At 36.5% G+C, this 23,661-nt stretch overlaps 1 protein-coding gene across 3 annotated transcripts in view; it reads left to right on the top strand.

Annotated features, from left to right (window-relative positions):
* MEI4 (meiotic double-stranded break formation protein 4) overlaps window positions 1-23,661 on the top strand; it is a 344,684-nt gene that overhangs the window by 164,058 nt on the left and 156,965 nt on the right. The window lies entirely within an intron of this gene.

Raw genomic sequence — 23,661 nt, 5'->3', positions numbered from 1 at the left:
TTTTTTTTTTTTTTTTTGAGATGGAATTTTGCACTCGTCGCCCAGGCTGAAGTGCAGTGGCGTGATCTCAGCTCATGGCAGCCTCTGCCTCCAGGGTTCATGTGATTCTCCTGACTCAGCCTCCAGAGTAGCTGGGAACACAGGAGTGTGCCACTTCTCCTGGCTAATTTTTCTTATTTTTAGTAGAGACAGAGTTTCACCATGTTGGCCAGGCTGGTCTCAAACTCCTGACCTTGGGTGATCAACCCACCTGGGCCTCCCAAAGTGTAGGGATTACAGGCCTAAGGCACCACACCCAATCCAATAAATGTATATTTTACCTTCTAGAACAAAATAATAAATATAAAGACCTTTAACAAAAAATAATTAAAGTGGAAGCTAATAAGTATTTAAATAATGTAAAATAATGTAGTTCTATACTTTGCAAACACTAATCCAAAGAAAGTTAGATCGACTGTGTTAATATTAACAAAAATATATTTCTAAACAAAGAACATCAACAGGGTAAACGGCTGGGTCGGGGGCTCAAGCCTGTAATCCCAGCACTTTGGGAGGCCGAGACGGGCGGATCACGAGGTCAGGAGATCGAGACCATCCTGGCTAACACAGTGAAACCCCTTCTCTACTAAAAAATACAAAAAAACTAGCCGGGCGAGGTGGCGGGCGCCTGTAGTCCCAGCTACTCGGGAGGCTGAGGCAGGAGAATGGCGTAAATCTGGGAGGTGGGGCTTGCAGTGAGCTGAGATCAGGCCACTGCACTCCAGCCGGGGCGACAGAACGAGACTCCGCCTCAAACAAAACAAAACAAAACAAAACAAAACAAAAAAAAACACAGGGTAAAGACAGATATTACATAATGATAAAAGTGTCCATTCACCAAGAAAATATAATGATAAATGTGTGTGAGCCTACCAAATGCTTGAAACTTCCAAAACATGTGAAGCAAAAATTGATAACACTGTAGGGAAGACTGGATAAATATGTTATACTTGAAGGTTTCATTACTCCTTTCTCAGTAATAATAAAGTTAGGCATAAAATCGGCAGTATTATAGAAAACCATAACAAAGCCATCCTAGTTTGACTTGTGTCATTTCTAGAACACTTCACCCAATAACAGAAGAATTCATAATCTTTTCAAGGGGTGTGGAGTAGGGATTGAGATACCATTCTAGACCATGAAACAAACCTTAACAAGATTTAAAGAATCATACCTGGGATGTTCTCCAACCATAATATAATTTTGCTAGTAGTAAATAACAGGAGGACATCTAGAAAACCCTTCAACAATTTGGAAATAAACAGTACATTTCTAAATAACCTATGGATGAAACATAAAGAGAAACTGGAAAAAAATTGAAGTAAGTGAAAGTATGACATGATAATTCATGAGATGCACTTTCTAAAGCAGTAATAATTTGAGAAATATATGGATTTATGCTAGTCATTGAAGGAAAGTTTTAAATCAATAATATAAGAAACTAGAATAGCAAGGAAAAATCGAGCCCATACCACACAAAAGGAAGAAAATAATACATATAAGAGCATAAATGAATGATGTTGAAAAGATGAAAACAGTAGAAACTACAGGTGTTATCCTTTTAACACCTGTAATGATATCAACTTCCATTACAGTCATTGGTAACTTGTATATTTTCTTTCTTCCTCCAAATTATAAGCATTCTTTCCCCAAATTACAAGCATTTGGGGGAAGAAAGAAAAGGTACAACTTGTCAATGACTGTAATGGAAGTGGACATCATTACAGGTGTTAAGAGGATAATAAGGGACTACGATAAACATCTCTAGTCTGTACAACAAATTAGATGAAAAGGACCAATTATTTGGAAGATACAAACTACCAAAACTCCTTCAGGAAGAAATAGGTAACCTTGATAGCCTTACCCAGTTAAAGAAATTGATTTCAACGTTTAAAATATCCCAACAAAGAAAATTCTAGACCTTGAGGGTTTCACTCGCATACTCTACCAAAGTTTAAGAAAGAAATATTACCATTTATATATAATCTATTCTAAATATTAGAAGAGAGAACACTTGACAACTCATTTTATGAAGCCAGGATTACTATTATTTAAAAAAAAAAAAAAAAAAAAACAGGTAAAGACATTACAATGATGCCTCAAAATATAGAGGACAGTGAAATGTTGGTTTTAATAAAGAAGCATTCTCTAAATTAGGCTATGCCTTAGTTCCCTGGGAAAGACTTAGTTTAGAGAGGCAGCTCATGGAGTACTTTAGAGCCAGGCAAATCCTGAGTCACACATTTTTCATATAATTTTAATTGCATTTATTATTGAATATCTTTGACACTTCATCAGAAAAGCTGGAAAGGATGTTGAATCAATCTAAGACTCAAACAATCCTAAACTAAAGGAGCAGTTTGGCAGAAAATCCCATAGTGATTTTGGAAAAATATTCTCTATTAAAATATTAAATATTTAGTAATTTAAATTACTCTTTCACTGTTTTAATTCAAAGCCATAGGCCATTTGAGAAAAACCGACCAAGGGGAAAGATGTCAAAATGTAGGCAGACATATTAAAAAAAAAAAAAAAAAAAACTATTACAGAACAAGTTGTTCAAAACAACCATCTGAACCTCTGGCTAGTTCATGCTAAAGAGTATAATCAGTGTATCACAGATAAAGACCAGGATGATTATCACTAAAAGCCATAGATCATTATATACTTGTGTTGTAATGGCCTATAGTTTCTAATTTCAGAAGACATTTCTGAAGATGCTGTGACAATGAAACTCAAAATATGAAAATAAGCTATATGTCCCCATTTAAAAAGGATAGACTGACATTTACAAATAATCATTAATTTACTCATGATTTGATCATGACATTATCATAGACATTAAGACAGACATGTAATAGAATGGGTAAAATGTGAGGACAGAGAACAGAGTGCTAGTTGGAAGCCCTGAGTTCTAATTCTAGCTCTGTTGCTAATGAGTTTAATGGGTTTGAAAAATCCACTCCTCTGAGCCTAATTCTATAATCAAGCATGGTGGTTAAGTATAGGTATTTTTATCTCTAGGGAGTTAAAGACTTTACAGGGCAGTCAATCCAATGTGAAGTTTATCAGTAGTCTTCAAACAGATTACATCGTAATCACTTTTCTGGAGAGTGTTTCAAGGGTCATATACAGCAGTTGCTGACATAGGCCTAATGTCCCTACTGATGCTAATAAGAATGACTCATGAATCTGTTTGCATTTGTCTTTCTCTTGTCACAATCACCATACACAGTTTTATGCCTCATGGTATTAATAATTCTTTAAGAATTCTTTAAGAATAGAGTTCCTGGTCACAAAGCTGGTCTTAAAATGTAGATTTGGAATTTCTGATTACTTTTATTCCTGTAAACAAAATCTCTCCATCTACATTGGAGGGTCATAGTAAAACATCTTTCCGAGCCTTAAGAACATAACAGAAACTTTCCATCAATACATGAATACATCATGGTTAATTTCAACAATCTTCTGAAGATCTAGAGCAATCTCTCAGTGAACTGCAAATATCCCTCTCAGCTCTTGAAATTTCTGCATATCAATTCAAAAGTTTTTATTGCAAATTGAAATCTTTTTTGTTAAAGAGTGAAGGTAATACAAAACATTAAATGAATATTCAGAAATTGGCAATTTTGTAAGTGTTTTTTATTCTAAAATTTAAATTATGCAGGGAATATATCAGAGTATATTTAATGTTGTATTTATAACAGTGACTGGCCATACCTGAATCCGTCCTCTAATCCTTGTCACATGTTGAGGAAAGCAGTTAAAGGCCATGATTATATTAATAATATTAGAAAAGGAAAAGTGTCCAATATCTTCACATCCCTTTCCTCCCAGAAAAATGATGAAGTAGAGATGGCTATAGGAACTAGGACTCATTAACCTGTAAGGAATAAGACAATCTCTATAAATTTTAAACTAAATGTGAACCACATTCCCAGCTTGTGTGAGGGGGGTAGGTTAATGACTTCAAATTTTCAGAGACCTTTTTTCACTTTCTGCCATTCCCTGGGAACCAATTAAACCTAGCAAGAATTCACACTACCTTGCCCTGTGAGTCTTTTTCCCCCCTAGCTTGCCTACTGGTGCTGCCTTTTGAAGACTTCAGCTTTATGTGGGTGCCTCAGCTTTAAAATTTCATATTGTACAGCTAGCAGCTTTTGTCTTCTACCTTGTGTTGAGGTGGTCAGGTAAAATCCAAGATGCTGGGCAGGAGGAACTGGCAAATTCTCCTAATGGGTTACCTTCAGTACTGTCTGACAGATCATCTTTTTGTATTTAGTCTTTCTTATTGTTTCCAACTTACGAAGATAATCCTTTTTCAGAGAATTCTCCTCCAGTAGTTTTATATCTATGTGTCTACATGCGTCTGTGAGGGGGAATGTGTTTATTACTTTCAAATACTCTCTAGCAAAAGGGTTAATTTGGTCACCTTATTCACTGTATGACTGGATCTCTATGCAATTTTATATCTTAATTTTCTACATTCAGTTATTTAATATATTTGGAAAGTATATTAATGCATGGAGTGAGGTGGGACACTAAGTGGGAAAACATTCAGTTTCTCAGTTATTTGTTTAGTAATACTAACCTTTTTGTTTGGGATATTTCTTTTATTATGTACTTCGTTTTCACATATATAGTGTTTGTTTATTGATCTGCCTGTTAGTTTGTACACTGCTATGGCACTAATTTAGTTATTTTTATTATGTATTTTAATACCTAATTATTTTAACTTTTTTATTAGATGTTCTTCCTGTTTATATATCTAAGTGTCCTTGAGAATAATCTTTTCAAGTTCAAAAGTAAAACTGTAGATTTTCATTGAGATATTTGTTGAGTGCACTGAATTCTTAAAACAGCATTCTTGTTTTTTTTCTTCTAAGCTGAGGAAACATTTTAAAAATTAGGTCTTTGAAAAGATCAGTCATTGTGGGGTTTATGGAGCTCCAATTATTTATAAGTATTGTCTTTTCTCATTATTTTCATTTCTTCTTTTCTATTACATATCAAGTGAATTTCTCAAAATTTTTTATCATTTACTCAATTTTCTGTAATAATTCTTGAGTTTATCTTCAATATGAATTTCAATTTTCTTTTTTTTCTTTTTATTTATTTTTATTATTTTTTTTTTTTGGAGATGGAGTCTCACTATGTCACCCAGGCTGGAGTGCAGTGGCGCAGTCTTAGCTCACTGCAAACTCTGCCTCCCAGGTTCATGCCATTCTCCTGCCTGAATTTCAATTTTCTTGTTGGAATTTTAATTCTTTTTTAATTATCTCATTAGTTCATCACAATCCATTTTGATTTCACTCCTTATATATGCTTTTTTGTCATTCAGTGTGTTTATCTTTTTATCTTTTATTGCATTTCAGCTTTTTATAATGGACATGTATCACTTCATGCCACTGAACATGTCAAATTATCTTCTCTGGTTATTTTCATTTCTTTAGTAAGTTATTTTCAGAGTTTTGCTCTGCTTTATCGAATTTAGGGCACTATTCCTTGTATCATTTACTGTTTCTCATAGGATCTGTATTGTTGTTTGTTTAATTGGCTTTTTTCCTTTTACTTATATCTAATGAGAAAATCATCACTGGAACTGAATACAATTTCTCTAAAGAAGTCCATGTGGATTTTCCCTGTCCCTGGTCATTGTGTACTTAGGCACCAGTAAAAAACCCATCTTCACTCCTCTGCTGGAGAGCAGGTTGTGGCACTTGTGTTCAGTGCTTTTTACTTGACCTTAACATGGAATTCTGCACCGTTAGCTATAGTTCTTTTTGATTAATTTATGGGATACAGAGAAACTGGAGTACTAAGCATTGACAGTTCAAGGGCCTTTGTTATATCTTGCAGTATACATAGCATTAGTGCCCCTCAATCCCCCACCCTGTTGTTTAGCAAGTCTAGGAGAATTTTTTTAGGCCATCTATTACATTTTTCTACGCAACTCAATCAACCTCTCACTTAGAGTTTATTTTTCCCTCATAGATTCTTTCATTGAGAAACTGAAGGATTTTGTGTGGGGAAATAATGGTTAACAATAATGACTGTCATCTTTTTATTTTTTTTTATTTTTATTTTTTGAGACGGAGTCTAGCTCTGTCGCCCAGGCTGGAGTGGAGTGGCCGGATCTCAGCTCACTGCAAGCTCCGCCTCCCAGGTTTATGCCATTCTCCTGCCTCAGCCTCCCGAGTAGCTGGGACTACAGGCGCCCGCCACCTCGCCCGGCTAGTTTTTTTTTTGTATTTTTAGTAGAGACGAGGTTTCACCGTGTTAGCCAGGATGGTCTCGATCTCATGACCTCGTGATCCGCCCGTCTCGGCCTCCCAAAGTGCTGGGATTACAGGCTTGAGCCACCGTGCCCGGCCAATGACTGTCATCTTAAAATGTTCTGTGCTTTAACTAGGAGTTGAAAGGAATGAGGGAATATTATTTTTTTGGTGAGTTAATGAAAAATGAAAATGAGTTTAAATAAAAGATTCAGTGGTGCTTTCTCTCAACGTTATGAAATGGTATGCATGGAGCCAGTATATACAGAACAAATGGTTGTGGAAGATCCAGGTGTATGGTCACTGTCAAAATAATTCTGTGCCTTAGATTATAATTAATTAAAGAGAAATGTTGAGTAAATACAAGAAATACAGCCAATTATTTCCTCTGTATTTGTCTGCGCTAGCAATAAAATGTCAATTAAATATGATTAATTCTTTCTTTTTTCCATAAGCATGAGAATGTATTGCTGCAGTTTTAATGGCTGCCATGATGAGGTCTATCAGTCACTGAAAAGAAATCAGCAGAGTCATTTCAGTGTCATGAGAAAATATCAAATGCATTTCAATAGCATACCTTTACTGATTGTTTTTCTCTTGTTTCCTGTGGCAAGTAAAATATATTTGTTCAGAATAAGTTTCTGATGCAATCAAAACCCAATGATTTCTATGAAGACTTCTCTAATCAGCATGGAAAGGAGCAGCCATTTCTTTCCTACTCCTATCTTTGTATTACAGACATTAACACTTTTTAATGGAACCGATTGTAATCCAGTGTTATTTATATGCCTGTTTTTTGTATGTACTGAGGTTAGTGAAAATGTCTTATTTATTTTCTATTTATATTACTCACCTATGAAAGAATGTGTTGACTGAATAAGGATTTTCACTTTAAATAAAATGTAGTAATCTGTAATCAGTAACTCTCACTGACCCTGAAACTTGTTTTCCAAGCTGTAATTCACTCAGAATTAGAAAGAAAAAAAAGGAAGGAAAGAATGTTGGAATATGTATCTCCTCTTCACTTTATGTATCTTTATGCAGGAATCCTTTGAGTTCTTAAAAAGAATGATTTCAGGTACAAACTAATTTAAGGTTCTCTCTGTTTTTCTGAGAGTATATGAGATATGCATGGCACATATTTGGTACTTTAAAAGTACTTATGGAAGGATAGAAAGCAAATATAAAGTGCAGTGATAAAGAGAGGGTTCTGGATGGCCTAATTGTGTCCAGTGGCAAGTCCAGGGATTAAAAGAAAGAAACAGGAAAATTAAAGCTGCATTTGAGTGTGAAAGTTGGGAGTTTCAGGTTTTAGAACTGGAACACTTCTAGTTGTTAGTGTAGAGTAGGTATGAAGTTCATTGCAATTGACCAGGCCAACCATTTGTTCACTGGAAAGCCTTAGAAAGTTCTTCCACAGGGCAAGGGAATCATTTCTGATTATGGCAGCATGGGAAGCAGAAGAGGGCCTGGGAGACAGTTCCCTGACATTTTGATCAGTGCCCATAAGAGTGATAGGCACATTATATCTTAATAAGTAAATAAAAACTAAAGAATAAAAGTTATTTGGTTGAGAACTAGACAAAAAAGAGCAGTATGAGGATGCATCATTAGGGTCCCTGTTGAGGGCCATGGGCTGGACTCTGCCGGGGCCTCGGGGAAAGTACACTCGGTGGTTGTAATGCAGCACATCTAGGTCTTCTGCTGTGTAGTCCCACTCCCTTCCCAACTAGATTGCCAACCTCTAAACTCCTCTCTTAAGGAAACTCTGAAGTTGTCACACTAAATACAGAGCCAGGTCAAGGAGACAAAAGGTAGTCTCAACTCTAATTATGATTGCAGTACTAACTAGAATGATCTCATACTTTGTTCTCGTTTATTAACCAATTTATTTTGAATATGAACTGTAGCTTCTTTCAAAACTCTATTGTTGTATATTATTATTAATATTGTGATATTTATTGAGTTCTTAATATGGGGGAAGTGTGATGCTGAATGTCCTGGGGTAAGCCATAGGGATACTTAGAGTTTAATTGGGAAGAGAAATGCAGCTGCAGTGTCCAAACCAGAGTAGGTCATCAATAATTATTTTGTATGAACACACATATAATATAATTGCTGAGTTTTTTTTTAAATGGCATCATTAGTATTAGGGAAACACAAATGAAAGAAACAAAAATAAAAAGCTATTTCTGTGAAAAATAACAATAATAAACAATTCATACATTAACCTAAAAATAATTGTTGAAGAAACAGCTATGTATATTATTTAATATATTCAGATTTATAAATAGAGAAAATGTTAATATTTTAATGTAGAGAACAAGTCAAAAACATTTAAGATAAAAGAAGTTTGTGTGCTGGATTGGCATTCCCTGACAACCTCACAGAAAATAAAGGATTTAAGCCTCATGGGAATGAGAGTAGGACTGAAAGAAAGCATTTCAGATCAGCTGAAGGTAGTGATGGCGCAATAAGGTGCCTGTGTGTGTGAAAGGGGTGAACTGACAGGAGCATAACTGCATTTCTGTTCACTATGAGCCGAAGTGCATTTCGTTTTTTTTGCTAACAGTTTCCTTGGAGATAACAATTTTAACTATAACTTATGGTTCATGGCATTTTATATAAGCGTTAGTTTCTTTTTGGTATATTTTCTTGATGATGCTTAGATACTCAAAGAATGCAAATAAGGGAAAATGAGAATTCCAAATAATTTTTTGAAGAAAGACCTCTTCTTTCCAGTCTGGGTGATTATAGAGCTGTAGTGCATACTGTAAAGTAGAATAGATATTTAGTGGTGCCTGGAATGTCAAAGTAGCAACTTAGTGTGATTCTCTGTAATGGTATGGGAAAACCTCTTTGATTCAGTTAGTTGATGTTTATCCCTGACAATATGTCACTTTTTGTTGGAATTGCTACTTTATACAATATTATGTTAACATTTGAGGCAGCATTTCCATAAATATTTATCCCACGTGGCATATTGGTTTTAAACCCATACTGAAGAGCAAATCTAATAATAAAGTATAAAAGCAGTGGCAGAACCTGGTATAAATTAATAGCAATTTTATGTCTGTTTTTATGTTAAACATGTTCAAATTAGTTAGGCATGTGAGAGGATAACTATATTGTATATTCTATTTCATTTGTCCTTTAGTTTTTTGAAAAGCACCTACAGAGTTGAAAGTAGGGATTTGAAAGGGGAAATAGTGATAGCTTCTAAAAGAGTGAACTTTTACTACATGATATCTGGTTAGTCTTTAATGACCTAGACGTACATTCCTATTGGAATATAACTTAACTTGCTTATTTGTGAATGGGTCTGGGAAATCATTTAAAAATGAATTGAACATCTAAGTTCTAGACATAAGTGAACCAAATTAGGGATTCAAATTTGTAATAAAGTTTTATTCTTGGAATTTTAATCAAATTCTCTTATTTAACTTAAACATAATTAAACTATTTTGTTTCCTTTCTGTAGAAATAAAAATAACAGCTAAGCCTGGTAGCTTTGCTCTAAGAATTTAAGTGTCCCTCTCTTAGCTGAGCCTCAGTCTCCCTGTATCAGAAAATCTTAGCGGGTCATGGGACGTGGCACATGGTTAAAAATGAACAAAAGAAACAACAGCAATAAAAAACTTTGAAAATAAAAATACATGAGTAAAGTAAATTTCTTCAAGTGATGCTGCAGTCATCAGAAGGGCTAAGATGCCCACAGTTTTATTCACCATGGCTTATACATAATCAGTGCAAATGTTGACACAGTGAAAGAGACAAATAATGTATTAATATTAGTTTTGTTCTGATAGTTTTTACCTCACATTAGATTGTGAACCATACTTTGGGAATTTCCCATGTGTCTTATTCTGTTCATGCTACTATAACAAAACACCATAAACTGGGTTGCTTATAAATAACCAACTTTTTTTTTTTTTTGCTTTATTAATTTTTTGTTTTTTTTTTTTTTGTTGTTGTTGTTGTTTGTTTTTGTGTCTCACGGTTTTGGAGACAGGAAAATCCGCAATTAAGGCATTGGCAGCTGTTTCCTGATTCATAAATGGTGCCTCCTAGCTGCATCCTCACATGGTGGAAGGGAGAATGAGTTCCTTTGGGACTGTTTTATAATGGCACTAATCCCATTCTTGAGGACTCTCCCCTCATGACTCTAATCATCTTCCAAAAGGTCCCATGTCCTAGTTCCATCACATTATTTAGTTTCAACATATGAATTTTAGGGGGTCCCAAACATTCAGACCATAAAACTATGTATAGGAAAAGAAATCAATAAAGCCAATAAGACAGGTTAGGCCAGATGCAGTGGCTCATGCTTGTAATCCCAGTACTTTGGGAGGCCAAGGAAGGTGGATTACCTGAGGTCAGGAGTTTGAGACCAGGCTGACCAACATGGAGAAACACCATCCCTACTAAAAATACAAAATCAGCCAGGCGTGGTGGTGCATGCCTGTAATCCCACCTACTTGGGAGGCTGAGGCAGGAGAATCACTTCAACCCGGGAGGTGGAGGTTGCAGTGAGCTGAGATTGCACCATTGCACTCCAGCCTGGGCAACAAGAGTGAAACTCCACTTCTTGAAACAAAACAAAACAAAACAAAACAAGGACAGGTTAATGCCAGCAAAATATGGTTTTCTAATACATCAGTTATAGGACCTAGAGCATTGTGCCCTGGTGCATTATAGCTCGTAGATTTATAGAACATCAAGAGAAAATAAAAGATAATCCAGACCAATCCTTGCATTTTACTAATGTAAGATAAAAGACCTTTTAGGAGTTTCAGTGACTTGTCCAAGGTTGTTCATTTTAATATAGCAAAAACAAAAGTGCTATGCTATCTCTGCAATTTCAGGGATTTGTGGCCTTAGGAAAAAATGGCATTTAATATCTTTAACTCTCAGCTCCTTTATTATAAGTCAAAGATCACAATGTCTACACTACATAACTTAAAGGCCTATGAAAAGCATGAGGCAACGTGCATCAGGGTGCTTTGAAAACTACAGTGAAATCTTGTGGTAGACCAAGGTCTGAAGAAGTATTGCTCTCTGTGAAATTGCTGAGGTTTAGTCTTTCAGAAGAATCACATCTAAAATATGGCCTGTACCCCTCACATGTATGTTTCATGAATAGTTCTACATCAGGACATAAATTAAGTTCTGTTAGAAGAATAGGGAATGAGATAATGAGAGGTTTAGAAAGTACAGTCTAAAAAATAACAACATTGGAGATCTGTTTTTGATTATTCATTCTTCAAACACTACAATATTCTACTAGAATAGCCAACTAATGGGCTACTCTAGTTAATTGTATTTTGTTTAACAAAGAGTTAGTTCAACATAATTCAACATTTTCTTGACAGTTATGAATCTTTGAGAGTATGATACTTGTAAATGTCAGTTCTTGTTGGAGATTAGCTGAACTAAAGAGATTGTGTTAATTCTATATGATCATGAGCTTCTTTTTAAAAAATAAGCCCTATGGTTTCTGAATTATTTTACGTTTCTCCAAAAGTACGATATTGAGAGTTCTAAGTCATTTGGATTCTGGTTAGTTGAGAAATTTATTCTATTCATGACTCACTATTAATTTTACCCCTTATATCTAAATAAGAGATAGTATTATTTACCCCAACAATTTTTCCCCTCAATATTTGAAATTTAATAGTTGACCAATATGCTCAATGTCTTATATACTTTTATTTTAAAATGTTTTTCTTAAAAAACATCAAAACAAAAACCAGAAATGAATAGAAAAATGAATAATGTACAATGCAGTGTTAATGTCAACAGTAATTATAGAGTGGTGGATTATAGATTACTTACTTTGTTTTATTGCTAATCCAAATTGTCTAAATTTCCATAGTACTATGTATGCTTTTTTAATAAGATAAAAATATATTATTTTTATTTAAAAATTAAAACATATGATTGGAGATAAAGATAAGAAGGAGGAAAAAAACGTGGCCAGTGTGTAACTTACCCTAGTAATAATAGCCACATAACCGTAGCTTATCTACAGAGCTTTATGTAGACACCATTTGTGTCTGGCTTGTGACACTTATCACAAGCACAGAAAAGGTAGTAATAATAATAGGTGGTTGTGATAGTGGGGTGGTCATAGTAGTGATAAACATGTCCTGAGTGCTTGCTGTGTGCTAGGCAGCAAGTTACACACTTGACTTACATTATCGCATTTAATCCTCAAAGCACCCCTCTCATATAGGTATCATTTCCTCTGTTTAATAGATGAGGTGATAACTTTTCTAAGATCAGAAACTGGTGCCTGAGCTAAAATGAAAACCTCACTAGTTTCAAAGCCACTACTTTAAGGATCAACTTATGCTATTCCCAAAATAATAATAATAGATATTGTGTGTGTCGGGGGGGGGGGGCGGGGCGGTTATCCCTTCCTTATGTAGAAACTGTGCTAGATACTTAAGAAAATTACTGCATTTCAGTCCGGGTGTGGTGGCTCATACCTGTAATCCCAGCCAGCACTTTGGGAGGCCAAGGTAGGCAGACCACCTGAGGTCAGGAGTTTGAGACCAGCCTGACCAACATGGTGAAACCCTGTCTCTACTAAAAAAATAACAAAAATTAGCCAGGCGTTGTGGTGGGTGCCTGTAATCCCAGATATTCGGGAAGCTGAAGCAGGAGAATCGCTTCAACCTGGGAGGCGGAGGTTGCAGTGAGCCGAGATTGTGCCATGGCACTCCAGCCTGGGCAACAGAGCAAGACTCCATCTTAAGAAAAAAAAAAAAAAGGAAAATTACTGCATTTAAACATTACAAACCTCCCTATGGAAGATCTATTATACTTCAGGAACTGAGGTTCAAAGAAGATGGAAAAACTGCTTATGGTTAGTAAGGCTGACGTCTATCTTTCTCTAAACTCTAGTTCCTTAATGAGTATGCTTGGAAGATTATTAAAATAGACAAAAGATGGGGGGCGGAGCAAGATGGCCGAATAGGAGCAGCTCCAGTCTCCAACTCCCAGCGCCAGCGACACAGAAGACCGGTGATTTCTGCATTTTCAACTGAGGTACTGGGTTCATCTCACTGGGGAGTGCCGGACGATCGGAGCTGGTCAGCTGCTGCAGCCCGACCAGCGAGAGCTGAAGCAGGGCGAGGCATTGCCTCACCTGGGAAGCGCAAGGGGGAAGGGAGTCCCTTTTCCTAGCCAGGGGAACTGAGACACACAACACCTGGAAAATCGGGTAACTCCCACCCCAATACTGCGCTTTAGGAAACAGGCACACCAGGAGATCATATCCCACACCTGGCCGGGAGGGTCCCACATACACGGAGCCTCCCTCGTTGCTAGCGCAGCAGTCTGTGATCTACCGGCAAGGCAGCAGCGAGGCTAGGGGAGGGGCGCCCGCCATTGCTGAGGCTTAAGTAGGTAAACAAAGCTGCTGGGAAGCTCGAACTGGGTGGAGCTCACAGCAGCCCAAGGAAACCTGCCTGTCTCTGTAGACTCCACCTCTGGGGACAGGGCACAGTAAACTAAGACACACAGACACCTCTGCACAGACGCAAACGACTCTGTCTGACAGCTTTGAAGAGAGCAGTGGATCTCCCAACACGGAGGTTGAGATCTGAGAAGGGACAGACTCCCTGCTCAAGCGGGTCCCTGACCCCTGAGTAGCCTAACTGGGAGACATCCCCCACTAGGGGCAGTCTGACACCCCACACCTCACAGGGAGGAGTACACCCCTGAGAGGAAGCTTCCAAAGCAAGAATCAGACAGGTACACTCGCTGTTCAGAAATATTCTATCTTCTGCAGCCTCTGCTGCTGATACCCAGGCAAACAGGGTCTGGAGTGGACCTCAAGCAATCTCCAACAGACCTACAGCTGAGGGTCCTGACTGTTAGAAGGAAAACTATCAAACAGGAAGGACACCTACACCAAAACCCCATCAGTACATCACCATCATCAAAGACCAGAGGCAGATAAAACCACAAAGATGGGGAAAAAGCAGGGCAGAAAAGCTGGAAATTCAAAAAATAAGAGTGCATCTCCCCCGGCAAAGGAGCGCAGCTCATCGCCAGCAACGGATCAAAGCTGGACGGAGAATGACTTTGACGAGATGAGAGAAGAAGGCTTCAGTCCATCAAATTTCTCAGAGCTAAAGGAGGAGTTACGTACCCAGCGCAAAGAAACTAAAAATCTTGAAAAAAAAGTGGAAGAATTGATGGCTAGAGTAATTAATGCAGAGAAGGTCCTAAACGAAATGAAAGAGATGAAAACCATGACACGAGAAATACGTGACAAATGCACAAGCTTCAGTAACCGACTCGATCAACTGGAAGAAAGAGTATCAGCGATTGAGGATCAAATGAATGAAATGAAGCGAGAAGAGAAACCAAAAGAAAAAAGAAGAAAAAGAAACGAACAAAGCCTGCAAGAAGTATGGGATTATGTAAAAAGACCAAATCTACGTCTGATTGGGGTGCCTGAAAGTGAGGGGGAAAATGGAACCAAGTTGGAAAACACTCTTCAGGATATCATCCAGGAGAACTTCCCCAACCTAGTAGGGCAGGCCAACATTCAAATCCAGGAAATACAGAGAACGCCACAAAGATACTCCTCGAGAAGAGCAACTCCAAGACACATAATTGCCAGATTCACCAAAGTTGAAATGAAGGAAAAAATCTTAAGGGCAGCCAGAGAGAAAGGTCGGGTTACCCACAAAGGGAAGCCCATCAGACTAACAGCAGATCTCTCAGCAGAAACTCTACAAGCCAGAAGAGAGTGGGGGCCAATATTCAACATTCTTAAAGAAAAGAATTTTAAACCCAGAATTTCATATCCAGCCAAACTAAGTTTCATAAGTGAAGGAGAAATAAAATCCTTTACAGATAAGCAAATGCTTAGAGATTTTGTCACCACTAGGCCTGCCTTACAAGAGATCCTGAAGGAAGCACTAAACATGGAAAGGAACAACCGGTACCAGCCATTGCAAAAACATGCCAAAATGTAAAGACCATTGAGGCTAGGAAGAAACTGCATCAACTAATGAGCAAAATAACCAGTTAATATCATAATGGCAGGATCAAGTTCACACATAACAATCTTAACCTTAAATGTAAATGGACTAAATGCTCCAATTAAAAGACACAGACTGGCAAACTGGATAAAGAGTCAAGACCCATCAGTCTGCTGTATTCAGGAGACCCATCTCACACGCAGAGACATACATAGGCTCAAAATAAAGGGATGGAGGAAGATTTACCAAGCAAATGGAGAACAAAAAAAAGCAGGGGTTGCAATACTAGTCTCTGATAAAACAGACTTTAAACCATCAAAGATCAAAAGAGACAAAGAAGGCCATTACATAATGGTAAAGGGATCAATTCAACAGGAAGAGCTAACTATCCTAAATATATATGCACCCAATACAGGAGCACCCAGATTCATAAAGCAAGTCCTTAGAGACTTACAAAGAGACTTAGACTCCCATACAATAATAATGGGAGACTTCAACACTCCACTGTCAACATTAGACAGATCAACGAGACAGAAAGTTAACAAGGATATCCAGGAATTGAACTCATCTCTGCAGCAAGCAGACCTAATAGACATCTATAGAACTCTCCACCCCAAATCAACAGAATATACATTCTTCTCAGCACCACATCGTACTTACTCCAAAATTGACCACGTAATTGGAAGTAAAGCACTCCTCAGCAAATGTACAAGAACAGAAATTATAACAAACTGTCTCTCAGACCACAGTGCAATCAAACTAGAACTCAGGACTAAGAAACTCAATCAAAACCGCTCAACTACATGGAAACTGAACAACCTGCTCCTGAATGACTACTGGGTACATAATGAAATGAAGGCAGAAATAAAGATGTTCTTTGAAACCAATGAGAACAAAGATACAACATACCAGAATCTCTGGGACACATTTAAAGCAGTGTGTAGAGGGAAATTTATAGCACTAAATGCCCACAAGAGAAAGCAGGAAAGATGTAAAATTGACACTCTAACATCGCAATTAAAAGAACTAGAGAAGCAAGAGCAAACACATTCGAAAGCTAGCAGAAGGCAAGAAATAACTAAGATCAGAGCAGAACTGAAGGAGATAGAAACACAAAAAACCCTCCAAAAAATCAATGAATCCAGGAGTTGGTTTTTTGAAAAGATCAACAAAATTGACAGACCACTAGCAAGACTAATAAAGAAGAAAAGAGAGAAGAATCAAATCGACGCAATTAAAAATGATCAAGGGGATATCACCACCGACCCCACAGAAATACAAACTACCATCAGAGAATACTATAAACACCTCTACGCAAATAAACTGGAAAATCTAGAAGAAATGGATAATTTCCTGGACACTTACACTCTTCCAAGACTAAACCAGGAAGAAGTTGAATCCCTGAATAGACCAATAGCAGGCTCTGAAATTGAGGCAACAATTAATAGCCTACCAACCAAAAAAAGTCCAGGACCAGATGGATTCACAGCTGAATTCTACCAGAGGTACAAAGAGGAGTTGGTACCATTCCTTCTGAAACTATTCCAATCAATAGAAAAAGAGGGAATCCTCCCTAACTCATTTTATGATGCCAACATCATCCTGATACCAAAGCCTGGCAGAGACACAACAAAAAAAGAGAATTTTAGACCAATATCCCTGATGAACATCGATGCAAAAATCCTCAATAAAATACTGGCAAACCGGATTCAGCAACACATCAAAAAGCTTATCCACCATGATCAAGTGGGCTTCATCCCTGGGATGCAAGGCTGGTTCAACATTCGCAAATCAATAAACATAATCCAGCATATAAACAGAACCAAAGACAAGAACCACATGATTATCTCAATTGATGCAGAAAAGGCTTTTGACAAAATTCAACAGCCCTTCATGCTAAAAACGCTCAATAAATTCGGTATTGATGGAACGTACCTCAAAATAATAAGAGCTATTTATGACAAACCCACAGCCAATATCATACTGAACGGGCAAAAACTGGAAAAATTCCCTTTGAAAACTGGCACAAGACAGGGATGCCCTCTCTCACCACTCCTATTCAACATAGTGTTGGAAGTTCTGGCTAGGGCAATCAGGCAAGAGAAAGAAATCAAGGGTATCCAGTTAGGAAAAGAAGAAGTCAAATTGTCCCTGTTTGCAGATGACATGATTGTATATTTAGAAAACCCCATTGTCTCAGCCCAAAATCTCCTTAAGCTGATAAGCATCTTCAGCAAAGTCTCAGGATACAAAATTAATGTGCAAAAATCACAAGCATTCTTATACACCAGTAACAGACAAACAGAGAGCCAAATCAGGAATGAACTTCCATTCACAATTGCTTCAAAGAGAATCAAATACCTAGGAATCCAACTTACAAGGGATGTAAAGGACCTCTTCAAGGAGAACTACAAACCACTGCTCAGTGAAATCAAAGAGGACACAAACAAATGGAAGAACATACCATGCTCATGGATAGGAAGAATCAATATTGTGAAAATGGCCATACTGCCCAAGGTAATTTATAGATTCAATGCCATCCCCATCAAGCTACCAATGAGTTTCTTCACAGAATTGGAAAAAACTGCTTTAAAGTTCATATGGAACCAAAAAAGAGCCCGCATCTCCAAGACAATCCTAAGCCAAAAGAACAAAGCTGGAGGCATCACGCTACCTGACTTCAAACTATACTACAAGGCTACAGTAACCAAAACAGCATGGTACTGGTACCAAAACAGAGATATAGACCAATGGAACAGAACAGAGTCCTCAGAAATAATACCACACATCTACAGCCATTTGATCTTTGACAAACCTGAGAGAAACAAGAAATGGGGAAAGGATTCCCTATTTAATAAATGGTGCTGGGAAAATTGGCTAGCCATAAGTAGAAAGCTGAAACTGGATCCTTTCCTTACTCCTTATACGAAAATTAATTCAAGATGGATTAGAGACTTAAATGTGAGACCTAATACCATAAAAATCCTAGAGGAAAACCTAGGTAGTACCATTCAGGACATAGGCATGGGCAAAGATTTCATGTCTAAAACACCAAAAGCAACAGCAGCAAAAGCCAAAATTGACAAATGGGATCTCATTAAACTAAAGAGCTTCTGCACAGCAAAAGACACTACCATCAGAGTGAACAGGCAACCTACAGAATGGGAGAAAATTTTTGCAATCTACTCATCTGACAAAGGGCTAATATCCAGAACCTACAAAGAACTCAAACAAATTTACAAGAAAAAAACAAACAACCCCATCAAAAAGTGGGCAAAGGACATGAACAGACATTTCTCAAAAGAAGACATTCATACAGCCAACAGACACATGAAAAAATGCTCATCATCACTGGCCATCAGAGAAATGCAAATCAAAACCACCATGAGATACCATCTCACACCAGTTAGAATGGCAATCATTAAAAAGTCAGGAAACAACAGGTGCTGGAGAGGATGTGGAGAAATAGGAACACTTTTACACTGTTGGTGGGATTGTAAACTAGTTCAACCATTATGGAAAACAGTATGGCGATTCCTCAAGGATCTAGAGCTAGATGTACCATATGACCCAGCCATCCCATTACTGGGTATATACCCAAAGGATTACAAATTATGCTGCTATAAAGACACATGCACACGTATGTTTATTGCAGCACTATTCACAATAGCAAAGACTTGGAATCAACCCAAATGTCCATCAGTGACAGATTGGATTAAGAAAATGTGGCACATATACACCATGGAATACTATGCAGCCATAAAAAAGGATGAGTTTGAGTCCTTTGTAGGGACTTGGATGCAGCTGGAATCCATCATTCTTAGCAAACTATCACAAGAACAGAAAACCAAACACCGCATGTTCTCACTCATAGGTGGGAACTCAACAATGAGATCACTCGGACTCAGGAAGGGGAACATCACACACCGGGGCCTATCATGGGGAGGGGGGAGGGGGGAGGGATTGCATTGGGAGTTATACCTGATGTAAATGACGAGTTGATGGGTGCAGCACAGCAACATGGCACAAGTATACATATGTAACAAACCTGCACGTTATGCACATGTACCCTACAACTTAAAGTATAATAATAATAAATAAATTAAAAAAAAAAAAAAACAGGAAAAGGATAGCATTTTTAGCTATTTCATAGATTTAAATGAAAAAGTAGACTTTACTGTATATAATTATCCATATCTAGGTCTAATTTCAAACAAAATGAAATCTGTTATGAAAGAAGGGAAAGGAGTTGAATACCGGGGAGACAATGAGCAGATAGATTAGGGCATAAACTCTGATAATCCAATCTACTAACACACTTTTGTTAATATTTTTGTACCTTGAACCAATTTTCTCCTCTATTAAATGATGAAATAATAAAAAAAAAAAAAAAAAAAAAAAAAAAATAAAATAGACAAAAGATTTCCATGCTTTACTAATGGGATTGGTTTTAGAAAGTAAAGATTAAATGGGAATAACTGTACTACTGTTGAAAAGGTGGTGTCTCACCCCTTCTCTATTTGAAACACAACTGTCACATTATTAAGGAAATACATCTGTGTTTAATGCCATGTGGAATGAGTAGAATCAGGAAATGATCATTGAAACAGTGGATTAAATAGAACTTTAACAAAGTTCTTTACAAGGAGAATTTAAAATATGCACTGTGCATTCTTATGAACTATCCATTTTAATATTGCTAAGAGAATAGTACTCTATTGGCATATTCTAATCTTATCACAAAAATGTTAAGTATTTGAGGTCATGATATGCTAGTTTAATCACGCCACATTGAATTTAAAAATCATAACATCACTTTATACTTCATAAATATATACAACAGTAATCTGTCTATACAGTAAAAAAATTGCTGGTTTTCTCCTAATAAAATTTTCTTCTTCTGGTATCTTGCCCTGGAAATGAGTTCTTCAGACGATTTCCAGAATGCTCTATCAAAAACTATTTCTTACTTACATCCTTTCTCTGGCAAGAATTTTATCCTGTCTCTTTAGTGACAGGGTAAAATTCAAGTTCCTCTGCACAGGGAACAAGCTCTATGAACCGGCCCTGTCTGCCTTTTCAGCCTCATCTCCCACAGTGTACACTTAAGTACATTATTGTCTTTCTTTATATCTTTGCTGTAGTTGACACTGCTCCTCTACATGGAATGCCATTCCCGAGCCCACCCTTCCTTCTCTTTTCTGACTCCTTCCCTTCCTTCAGACTCAACTCAGGTGCCTACCTAATCTCAGAGTCTGGTATCCCAGATTTCTTTATGAGAAATAAAGCCCTATCTATGCCATTGTATTCATAAAAGTTTGCCTCAGTTTATCAGGAAGAACAGACTTCATTAAATTAGTATTGCTAACAGTTTGATGAATTGAGAAATGAGGAAGGAAAATAGAGTAATGAAAACCTATGTAGTGACATGGGTCATGAGCATGTTGCATGATTTTGGAAATGCCCTGTCATCTCCAGCTGTGAGTCTAGGTTCCCAATGTTGGTCCTCTCAGGGCTACAGAGGGTAAATTGCAAGAGCGTGGCTAAAGCCTGGCATCCAGACCCACTCACAGCTACACAGATTGTGGCAAACAGCTTTGAGGCTGTTATTTATATATATATTAGATATATTAGATATATACATATATCTAAATACGTAGATATAAATTATAGATAAAATGCAGATATATATGAAATATGTAAGATGTATATAAATATAGATATATGTCTAATATATATGTTAGATATCTCTATGTATATTAGAAGAATATCAATGCACCTGTCTCACGGATGCTACAATCAAGTGTGTGAAAGAACATTGGAAACCCTACAGTGCAATTCAAGTGTCATTAGGTATAAGACAGAAAATATCTGGCAAATAAAGTACAGCATGTGAATGAATGCATTACTTAACAATTGGGATATGCAGACTTTGAACAAAATCCACTAATTTTAATGTTTTGAAATTTTGAAAAGTTTAAATCTGAACAACCTATTGCCTGATCACTATTACTGCTTTTATAGAGGTGATAACAGATTTCTCAAGCTGAATTCCAAGTAGAATGCAGCCTCTGAGTACAGCTGATTTGCCATGTATCTGATAGGCAGTGTGAGGCTTTGTCGTACTTTTCAATTATATGAGTCAGATCCTGGGGTTTTAAAAATATATTTATTAAATTTTGATAATTTTGATATTTTCCTAGTTAACTTTACAGTTATGATATGCTTTTACATATCATTAATGATAATGATATTAAAGTATTTTTTAAGAATTTTCACTGAGATTGCAATTTTTTTTAGTATCAGAAAATTTCACACTTTTACAATATTGAGTCTTGTCTCTTTATTTCCAGGTGGTTTGAATTTATTGTAGGCACTCTTTCTCTTCTATTTTTTTAATTCAAATTTAATTGCATTATGGTTAAAAAATGACCTTTGACTTATACTTTTTGTTGTGTTTTGAAATTTTCTTTGTGACCTAATACATGGCTATTGTTATTTTTCTTAATATTCCATGATTATTTCAAAAGAAAATATTCTGTTTCTTGCATAACAATTTCTGTGTATGTTCATTACCTAGTTATATTTTTGTCTTCTTCATCTTGTTATCTTAGAAATGTTAATTTTTTTCTAATATTGTAGATATATTTGCTGCCTCCGTTTTTGACAGTTTTTTTGTTTGTTTGTTTATTCACTTTTTGCATCTCAGTTGTAAGTTGACTGGTATAGCTTTGTGGGGGATCATAACTTTTCTCAATATGAAATAACTTTATCTTACTCAGTGGTTTCACCTTGAGTTCTATCTATTATACATCCACACTTACTTGGGTTTTTTAGCATTTCTCTATTGTATCTGATCTATTCATTTATTTAGTGCTTTATTAATTTATTTTATATGTGTCTAAGGTAAACATCATATGGCACTATGCAAGTTACTAAGAACGTATTAGTTAATAACAAGGTGATAACCTCTTCCCTTGTTGCACATACTTTTTACTAGGGTAGAGCTGGAGGGGGAGACCCTGAACAAGAAGAATAAAGTAATTGCAAATTTTGATAATTTTTATGAAAGAAGAAATTGAGTCCCTATGTTGAGATGAAGTTAAATACGGTAATTAGTGATGTGTTGTTTTCTTCTACCTTACATTTAATACTTATTCTTACCACTTTTTTGTTTGTTTACTACGATAATTTATTTGTTTTTGTTTTCCCTTTCCTGTCTTTTTTTATGGTGCTTTCCCTTCTATTGGTTTGAAGTAATGTATTCTAGTTATACATATACTGAAATGTATATTTTTTGAGTCACTGCCTAGAGATAATCAGTATTTTTCCTAGACCAAAAAAATGAAGACCTATTGAAATTGAAATTGAAAAAACTCTCATCTTATCCACCTACCTATACATTGAACAAGGCACACCTCTCTACATTTTGTGCCCACTTGAGATTTCAGTTCCATATTTCGAGTACTTTTTGTATTATATATTTATTATGTATTAATAATTATTTGGCCTACACTCTGCATTATGCTAATCTCCTTACAACAATTTTGATTTTATTGGTTGGTGTTATACATTAATATCAGTTCATATGTCTGTGTGTATTCCATTTTTATAGCCACAAATTTTTTTTCTAGAATCTATTTTTTTGTTTTCTGTTTACTGGAGTACATCTACCAGCAGTTTTTTTAGAGAGGGTTTAGAGTGAAGTTTTACATTGTGTTGGCAACTTTGAACTTCTGTATATTTCACACAGCCTGGATAGTTGTATTTCAGAGTCATATCCAGGACAAAATTTCTCATTTTGGTAATTACTGATTACTTAAAAGACCTACAGAGGAGAATATTTTAAAAATATGGATCTAATTTAATTTTGTTTGCTATTAAGCAAATAGTTGAAGCAGTGGGAAGTTTTTACTGATGAATTCATTGGAGAAAGAGCATTGTTCAAAGGAGTGGGACATTGGCTTCAGAACATCACACACCGGGGCCTATCATGGGGAGGGGGGAGGGGGAAGGGGGAGGGGGGAGGGGGGAGGGATTGCATTGGGAGTTATACCTGATGTAAATGGCGAGTTGATGGGTGCAGCACAGCAACAAGGCACAAGTATACATATGTAACAAACCTGCACGTTATGCACATGTACCCTATAACTTAAAGTATAATAATAATAAATAAATTTAAAAAAAAAAAAAAAAAAAAGAATGATTTCTGTTGCTTTGATAAAAATTTACCATTCACACAGGCAATAATTTAAAGGTATTTCTGATTATCCCATGTAAGTGATGAGTACAAAGCTCCAGTGCCACTATTTGTCACCTGTTGTCCCCTACCCCATTAAAGCAAA

This window comes from Macaca fascicularis, chromosome 4 (genome assembly GCF_037993035.2).
Source record: "Macaca fascicularis isolate 582-1 chromosome 4, T2T-MFA8v1.1".
NCBI lineage: Eukaryota > Metazoa > Chordata > Mammalia > Primates > Cercopithecidae > Macaca > Macaca fascicularis.
Note: the sequence above shows the minus strand (reverse complement) of the source record. Positions and strands in the feature narration are given on the sequence as shown.